We start from the raw sequence: 9,607 nt of genomic DNA on the forward strand, positions 1-9,607 counted from the left end.
AAAAAAGCAGCACCATATTGAATATCAAAAATTGCAAAAAAGAACAGTAACAAAAAATTTTGAGACAGTCTCTAAAATGTACGTGTATGTTATAACAAACCCTTATCATTGTCTGAAAAGTGCACCTGACAGATCAGTCAAAGTCAGGACTGGCAACGACAATTATTAAGATGAAAGCACCTTAATTAGGCAGGGCGGCGCTGATGATTTCTCCCTGCCCTTGAATGAAAGCTCTGCCTCCGACGAAGAATGCCGTCTTCCCCTCCGCACGTGCCTTTTGGACCTCTGGCCACAGCTTTCTTCTCCTTTCACGATCTCCCGCTGAGAAATCTTCCATGAAACGCAGACCATTCTCTTTCAAATATGAAGAATTCTTCGCGGCCTTCCAAACAGCATCTCTGTAAGAGCGAACGGAGAACTGCATAATGGTCACCCTGGGACGCTTCGTGCCATCTTGTTGCAACTTCCCGAGACGATGGACCACGTCAATAACATCCGAGAGTTTGTCCTTTGCACTAGGAAGAACATTTTGGCAGATTTTGACCACCTCAAGCCGAATGTCTTCATGCGCAGATTCAGGAATCCCGGCTAACCTCAAATTACGTCTTCTCAAATATGTTTCCATATCATCCATCCTCCGCTGCATTTGAGCCACAGGCCGTTCAACAGCATCCATACGCTGCTCAAGACCAGTAACCTTCTCAACAACGGCCTTCAGTTCAGCTGACATGTCCGAGATCTTTTTCTCGATCCCGTCTGAGCGACTGTTGATCAGCTGTGTTATGCCTGATAGTTGCGTCGAGATATCAGCTCGAGTGTCGTCACTTGCTCTTTTCTTTATGACTGGCGATTTACTCGGGGTGATTGGCAATGCAGGGAATTCCTCTTCAGCTAAACTGAACGTATCTACCTCGCTCGCGCAAGAAACAACGTAATCATGGCCACTGCTGGCTGGTGAGCACGCGTTAAAACTAACGCTAGCCACCTTAGCATCAGCCGAAGAGTTGTTCGAATGACCACGTTTACGCCCCATGGCAACGCAATAGGGAAAACTTCAAGTCAAAGACTTAACAAAATAACACACGTAGCATACGATTAATAAAAAGTTATTTTTGCACTGTCTAAACACAGATGGTGCAGGAGCTTGTAAAAACACGTCTGATCAGGTAGCCATCTTGGACTCCGAGCCATGCTAGTCTTTCTGTCGTGATGTCGTGAAGCATCGCAGACGTGGATTTGGTTGTCGTCCACTATGACACACTACACGAGCTGAAACGATGGAATCTTGCTTCCCGACGAATCCCCACGACACCCTACGTCAAGCAAATTGTGGCAAAATCAGACTAAAATTGTGTAATCTGAACCGGGCATAAGACGTTTTGGCTTTGCCAGACATGCAGACTAGAGAAGTGAAGTGGCAACTGCCCTTATAAAAAAAATATTTATACTTCAAGTTAATTTTGTAAGTATGCTTAAATAAAGTTCAAGTATATTTTAAGTACTTTATGAAGTATCAATTTACTAGTATTCTTGTAAGTGTACTCAAAACTACTTGGAACTAATTTGGCTTACTTTTTAGTGTATAAATGTACAATTTAAGTATAACAGTAGTAAACTTTCAATACACAACTAGTTTTCAACTACGTTTTTCATTCGTACTGCAACTATGCTAGCAGTGAACTTAAAGGTATGCTGATAGTTTACTTGTTAAATACTTGTAGCACTTATTTTTTAATTCGTGAAAGTGAAGTATACTCTGAGTAAACGACTTGTTTAATTGTTTTATACTGCAAGTTACTTGTAAGTATAGTTTTCTTTCAGTGAACTTAACATCATACTTGTACTGCTATTTAACTCTTTCCCCGCCAACATTTATTTTATTAAAGTTTCCAGCCAGCGGCAGCATTTTTGGCCATTTTCACAAAAAAATGTATGCCCCCCAGAATATTTTGCTGTTTGAATATCTGAAATTGCAACATTAAAAAAAAAAAAAGAACAGAGCCTCTACTTTTAAGCAACGCAAAAATTTTATTCTATTCTGATATTCTATGAGTATCAGAGTTATGTTCTTTACAGATCCACAACTAAACATGCATTTTTGAAACCTGCTGAGCAGGGTTCGACATCAAGTCTATACTTAAGTAATGTTTAAGTATATTTTTAGTATTCATTCTTTTTATCACAATTGAACATGGGTAGGTTTCATAAAAAGCATAATTTTGAACAAAGTTTTTGTCAAAGACCAGATTGATAAACAAAACATAGCTTGTTTACACTGGCAGAAAAAAATCATTTTTTTTGTTGCCCACATCTGACACAGATCGGAATTTGATGCACACGTATAAACACGATTTTTTTTTTCTTGTATGTGTTGCATTGTGCTGTTTTCGGAGTATGCACTGATGAACTCTGGTCATAGATACAGGGTTCCATTATACAAGCAAAATCGATATAATATTCATTTGTCCCATTGTCTGTTGAATTAATGAACAACTACAGCAAGATTTTTAAATAACTGTTATAGTTGGAAAAATATGTAACTGATGGTTTTGATGTTTGTTTTTTAACCTAATTTATTATTTGTATTGTCTTTTATGATGTATGAGTAGGATGGTTGTTATGTTGTATGTTACATGTGTTATGTGTTGAAGTCGCAGCAGTTTTCTTACTTCAAACAAATGTCTCCCAAGGGAGACAATAAATACTAACATGACCTTGACCTTGACCATCACAAGGCTGGAGTGACAAGCTTGCCCACAAGATTTTAATGTAGTATTATGAAGCATGCGTGCCTCTGTGGGCTCGCTCTACAACTCGCCACTCTTTATTGAGGTGGGAACTTTGTCTATCTAGATATATTTTCCTATAAGAAGGAACACACTTTCAGCTGCTGCTTTTCAACCTCTGCCCGGTTCATTTATAAAGCAAGCTTCACTACTCAGCAATGGGGTGATAACTTGGCTTTTTTTTTTTTTTGATGAAACCAAAAGCTTCACTGGTTTCTTTCACTTGTACTTTCTCTCTCACGCTCACTCTTTATGTCTCTTTAGTTATCATTCATATTAAAATTCATTCAAATAAATGTAATCTTACCAAGCTACTTTATTTCACTTCAGAACTCCACATCTAATGAGCCGTAGATTAAATGTCAATTGGAATTTATCTTTATTTTGCGGCCTGTACTTTTTAATGTCGGCAAGTATCATTGGCCCCAAACATGAAAAACATAAACAAAAATTAATAGCATGGCTATTCAAAACCAGAGTGTCTACCATGAGTAAAGCTATGACAATCAATAATTTTGGGCAGTTATTAATGTAAACAGATATCAGATACCAGTCACGTCTAAAGTGAATGTAAACAGACGGGCCCAAAAAATCAGATATGGTCAAAAGATCGGATCTGTGCATCAAGACTTGCAGTGTAAAGGCAGCCATATGGAGTAGGTCACCACCATCAGTCCTGTACCTCTTCCTGGCTCGACATGTCATTCAGTAATGTCAGGCAGTTTTGATTTTTATGCTGTTTAACTCGCGATGATCGCTTTATTTTACATGTGCATAAGCAATGCTTCTCTCGTGTGTATCTGCTGTTGCATTGCTTGTGCTTTGGAGTGGAAAGCAGATGCAGTACTTGTTCAGAAGATGTGTAATAGCGCCCCCTACCATATAACAGTGATAAACATAGATTGCCAGAAGCCCTAGTGTACAAAAGTAAATTCTTACACTAGGGCTGTCAAAATGGCAGAAAAAAATTAATTAAAATTTTTTACTTGAATATTATCAAAATTCGAATTATATTCAAATTTAAAATGCATAATTTCAGTCAGGATGAAGAAAAGCTTTTGGTTTCTCTCCTAAGGCCACAAGAGGGCGCATCGAGCAAAATATTACTAATGCACGTTTATTCAAAGCATAAGTTGACACGATTATCTGTGAATAAAAAAAGTGCATAATGTTTAAAATAATGTTTAGAAAACAATTCTAATTAAGTTGCTTAAACAATGGTGATAGATGTCCCTCTAGAAAATGCACGAAATATGCATTCTGTTTGAACGGCTCGGTTTCAGTTTTGAAGTAAACAAGATCTTCTCCGCATTGATGTTCTCTTTTCATGCAATATTTGTAATTAACAATGCTAGTGTTAACAACGCTACAATCTAGTGGCTTCAACTGGATAGGCTAACAAAAACATTAAAATGCAATGACACTTACATCGTCATCGCATCTCGTGTGCCACTGATAAGGCTGCCTCCTTAACGCACACCTAAAATTCGAATGCAGATTTTAATTTTAAATTTGACAAATATTCGAAATTCAAATATTTTTTACAGCCCTAAAGGCCGGGACACACCAAGCCGACTTCAAAGAACTAGCGGCGACGAAAGCCAATGGTGTTGTCACCTCACGTTAGCAGCGTCGGACCAAAAAGCTGCGCAGAACACACCGCACCGACTACAGCTGACGGCAAACTAACACATGCGTTCTGTGCATGCGTGAGAGGAATTAACTGTCTATATCAGCAGCTATCAATAGTATATATTCGGCATTCAAAAGGAGAAACCGAAACAAAGATATACGAGATAAACGCAGATATACGAAACGTAAACAAAGCAGTGCTTGCTTAGCATTTTGAATATCAGTAACGTTGATAACTTTAATTATTTTAAGCTGCTCATGTTGTTATGAAAATGTTATGGGTGAAGTGTGGCCTTAATGAGTATGTAGGTAGGCAAGACAGGTGTGTAATTAGAGGGAAGCACAATATTTTCTGATTGTGTTTGTAAGTGAATATGTGGAGGCATCCGATGGTATTTTATGTGCATTGTGCAGCGGAACTGTGAGTTAAAATGACCTGTACGAGCTGTGTGATGAATAAATCTGATAAAGCAGTATTTGGATGACAATTTTTCTTGTTTGGATCTCACACGTCAGAAACTACCCTACAACACCTCAAGTGATAAAATGGCTAGAATTTCTGTCACTGTATTTGTCAAAAAATGTGATTATATAGAGTTATGCTCTCTTTTTGCGTGGATGCTGTAATGTAATGGAAGAAATTGATTACATGGAGGAGCTGGAGATGCCAAGCAATTTGAAAACTATCATCATGAAGCTACCTTACAAATTAAGGGAAAAGTGGAGAACTGTTACATGCGAGCTAATGGAAAGGCGCAATCATAGGGCACGGTTCAAAGATATCATAGCATTTATTGAACGTCAAGTCAAAATGCCATCTGATCCACTGTTTGGTGATATCCATAGTACCTAACCTGTACAACAGAAATCTCAATCTAAGACTAAAATTAGAAACAGATTTGCAACAACAGTTGTTACCAACAGTAAATCAATCCAGTGTTGTGAGACTGATTTAAGATCAAAGTCCCGAATTGTATGTTTGTGCTGCAAACGTGATCACTTACTGGATCAGTGTACACAAATGCAAAACAATCTGCATAGAGAAAATTGAACTTTCTAAAGGAGAAAGGTATTTGTTTTGACTGTCTTTGTGTTGGACACACGAGCAAGGATTGTGACAAGCACTTGACTTGTGCAGTATGTGTGGCCAAAAGCATCCCAGCATTTTGCATATTCAACAAAAGGAAAGAACAGGCACTCAGGATCAGAATTGTCCATCTCTAAGTAGTGCACATGTCGCCCTTAAAATGTGTGGGCAAACAGGGGCCGGCCGTGATGGAGACTGTGCATTATCAATTGTACCAGTTCAAGTCAAATCCAGTAAGGGACAAAGGGTAATTCAAAGTTATGCATTTTTGGATTCTGGCAGTTCTGCCACATTTTGTTCAGAACGCTTAACGCATAGTTTGAAAATAAAAGGAAAGAGAACCAATATTGTTTTGAAAACAATGGGCAATCAAAAGGCTATTAGTAGTACTATTTTGACTGGATTTGAAGTGTCTAGCCTTATTGATGACATATTTTACAGTCTTCCAGAAGTCTTCACTCAAGAGAGAATCCCTGTGTCCAGAGACAACATTGTCACTCAAAGGGATTTGGATAAATGGTCATATCTGAAAGGTGTTAAGATCCCTCAAATTCCTGCTGATATGGATTTGCTGATTGGAGCAAATGCTTCCAAGGTAATGGAGCCCTGGGAGGTTATAAACAGCAATGGAGAAGGTACTTATGCAGACCTTCTTAGACTTATTAGAACCCTATTGGGATGAGTTGTAAATGGACCACTCCAAGAGTGAGCTTCAAGATGGACATTACAAACTGAATCTTCCTTTCAGGATGGAAACCCCCAGCTTTTATAGCTTCCTGCTCATGACGTCACCCGCCCGTGACGTCCCGCTCAGCTATTGGACTGATTTCACATGTGATTCAGAGCGTGGTCACAGAAGGCGTTCCCGTAGCGTTTTTCGACGCAGCGTCTCGTTCCCTCGAGGAACCAGGGTTACATACGTAACCTGAGATGTTTTTCAGCAAACTACTTTTTTACTAAATTTGAGTCATATTATTTTTCAGTACTTTTACTTGTACTCAAGTAAATGATTCCTTAAGTAGCAATACTTTTCTTAAGTATAATTTCTTAGTTCTCTTTCCACCACTAGCGATAAAAGCTATATCGCATTATGAGATTGATCCACGAAGAAGTTTGAATCGCGGCCTATGTTTGGAATGCTCTACTTTAAATAATGCTTTGGCTTGCTGCATGTCGTTGTGTTGAATTGGATCGCACTCTGTTTGTTGTGTAATCTTTGCTCTGTGACTTGCTTAAAATGTGCTCTTGAAAGCGCTTGTTTGCACAATGAGTGTCGTGGGAAAGATGAATGGCGATGAATTGCAAAGGGTAAAGCTGATGTGTCTGAAAATAAGTCTGTGGTTGATGTTGCTGTTGAAAGAAATAATGCTGTTGAAACGGAGAAAAGAGCAAGGAAAATGACTGAAAAGTTTGTCTCATTGAGCATTGAAAATTTGCCACGGCAAACGCAAATCAAAGTTCACTCAAGCAAATAAAGTTAAACAAATAGTTAATGATCTTCTTTCTGGAAAGCTGACCAAAGGAACAGTTTCTGATGTGCAAAAGTGTTTTAAGAGTTTTGAAACATTGTGTAAAGATGCCATTGAAACTCATAATTCATTGCTGGAAATGCCAATGTCTAAACCTGAGTATGAAAAGCAGTAAAGGTGGCTTGTCTGTACAATGAAAGAAAATAATGAATTTATCACAGACGTTAAACAGTGGTTATCAGATGCTGGAGTGTCATATAATGATGGAGGTGATGATGGAATGTCCATAACAGACACAAATATAAATCCTGACGACAGTGTATCAAATGCTACAAAGAAGGGATCTCAATGCAAAACCCATTCCTCTTCAAGTTCTTCAAGGGTTTTAAGTACTGCATCTGCTCGTCTTAAAGCTAAGGCTGAAAGGGCAGCTCTGTTGCAATCTGTAGTTGCTTTAAATAAACTTCATGATCTTGAAGCCAAAGAGGAAGAACTTCAAAGACAGAAAGAGAAACTGTGGAGAGAAAAGGAACAATTACAAATGGAAACAAAATTAGCTGCTGCCACTGCAAAACTATCTGTGCTGGAATCAAGTGAGGGAAGTGTTGAAGGAATGAGTGATGAAGAGGATCTTATGAATGCATATTATAAGAAACATGTAAGATCATGTGCATCAAACAAATGCTCAAATTCAAAGATGCCTTCACAACAACAAAGTGCAAATTCTCAACATGACCATTTAAGTGTATGCCCAAAGGAGAGACTAAGCATGCAAACCCAAATACAAGCTTCAAGGCACTGTAAACCTTCATCAACAAGGCAGCAAATTTGAAGCTCTGATGAAAATGTCCACACACAAGTGTTACCTCCCCCAGTTTCCACTCGTGTTCATACTCGGAGTCCTACCTTGCATGATGTTGTACAGCAGCAAAATAACATTACTGCTCAGTTACTAAAACAGCAAGCTTTGGTTTCTCTTCCACCTCGGATGATGTTGGAATTTGATGGTGATCCATTGCAGTATGGCTCTTTTATTAAAGCTTTTGAACAAGCCATTGAAAAGAAAACTAGTGACAAGCAAGAATGCCTTTACTATCTTGAGCAATATACAAGAGGACGACCAAGAAAATTAGTCGGTAGCTGTCACAATATGAGAGCTGATCAGGGATATGATCGAGCCAAGAATCTGCTGAAAGAGTATTTTGGTAGTGAAATTAAAGTAACAGCGGCATATATGGAGAAGGTCATGGGCTGGCCAATGATTAAGTATTAAGATGTTGATGCATTGGAGTCTTTTTCAATCTTTTTGAGAAGTTGTTGTAATGTAATGGAAGATTTGCAGCATATGGAAGAGATGAATGTCCCATCTGATCTTCGACTCATTGTCATGAAGCTGCCGTACAAGTTTCTAGAAAAATGGAGGGCTGCTGCCTGTGAGTTACAGGAGCGTGGAGGCAACAGGGCCATGTTTTCAGATTTGGTGAACTTAATTGTCCGTCAAGTAAAGATTCTTTCTGATCCATTGTTTGGAGATTTGCAAAGTGGACAATTAGCTTCTTAATTTCTTGTCAAACCTAAGTCTAAACTTACCAGTAAAGGCCTTGCTACTATTTCAGCTGTTAACACTGTTTCACACTGGTGTCCATCTGAAGTACAAAATACTTGTACTAATCCTGTTTAACAGAAAGGCGACAGCAAGATGTGTATTGCTTGTAAGGGCAGTCATGCATTGGAAAGGTGAATCACAGAGAAAAACTGAGCATTTTGAAAGAAAATAGATCCTGTTTTGGATGTTTAAAGACTGGACATGTAAGCAAGGATTGTACAAACCCATTGATGTGTGATATCTGTAAGCAAAGCATCCAACTCTGCTTCATATAGAAACTAAAGTGAAATCACCACCATTACCAGTAAACAATGTTCTTGTTACTTTGCAAGCTTGTGGTCAGACTGGGGCCGGGAACAAAGAGTGTGTCTTGTCTATCGTACCAGTACAGATGAATGCAAAGTCTGGTAGCAAGATTGTAAATGCCTATACATTTTTGGATCCTGGGAGTTCTGCCAGTTTTTGTACAGAACATCTTATGAGAAAATTTAACCTTACAGGAACAAGAAACTCCATACTACTCCATATTTTAGGTCAGGAAAAGTCAGTAGACACATTCATGCGCCAAGGTCTTCAAATTTCAAACTTAGATGGACAGTCCTTCATGGATCTACCAGAGTTGTATATCCAAGGATCAATAAGCAAGAATAACGTTCTCACTCAGGAGGTCTTAAAGGATTGGCCATATCTGCAGGGTATCAAAATTCCCAGTATCAATGAAGAGGTTGAGCTGTTGATCAGTATTAATGCATCAAATCGAATGGAGCCATGGGAAATCATTAACAGCCAAGGCGGGGGTCCCTATGCTGTCAAGACCCTATTGGGGTGGGTCGTGAATGGGCCTCTAAGAGGTGGTAATAGTGACAGAGGAAAGATTGGCTGTCTTGTAGTCACTGGCAATAGGATCTCCGTCGCCAGCTGATATACAAGCCATGATTCACCAGGTGAAGGTTTCTCAGAAACAGAGACTTTCTGCGATTTTTATGGTTTCCTGGAGGTGATGTGACACAGGATGCTATGGAATATA

This window comes from Sinocyclocheilus grahami, unplaced genomic scaffold (genome assembly GCF_001515645.1).
Source record: "Sinocyclocheilus grahami isolate Dianchi unplaced genomic scaffold, SAMN03320097.WGS_v1.1 scaffold2544.1, whole genome shotgun sequence".
In the NCBI taxonomy this organism is placed as follows: domain Eukaryota; kingdom Metazoa; phylum Chordata; class Actinopteri; order Cypriniformes; family Cyprinidae; genus Sinocyclocheilus; species Sinocyclocheilus grahami.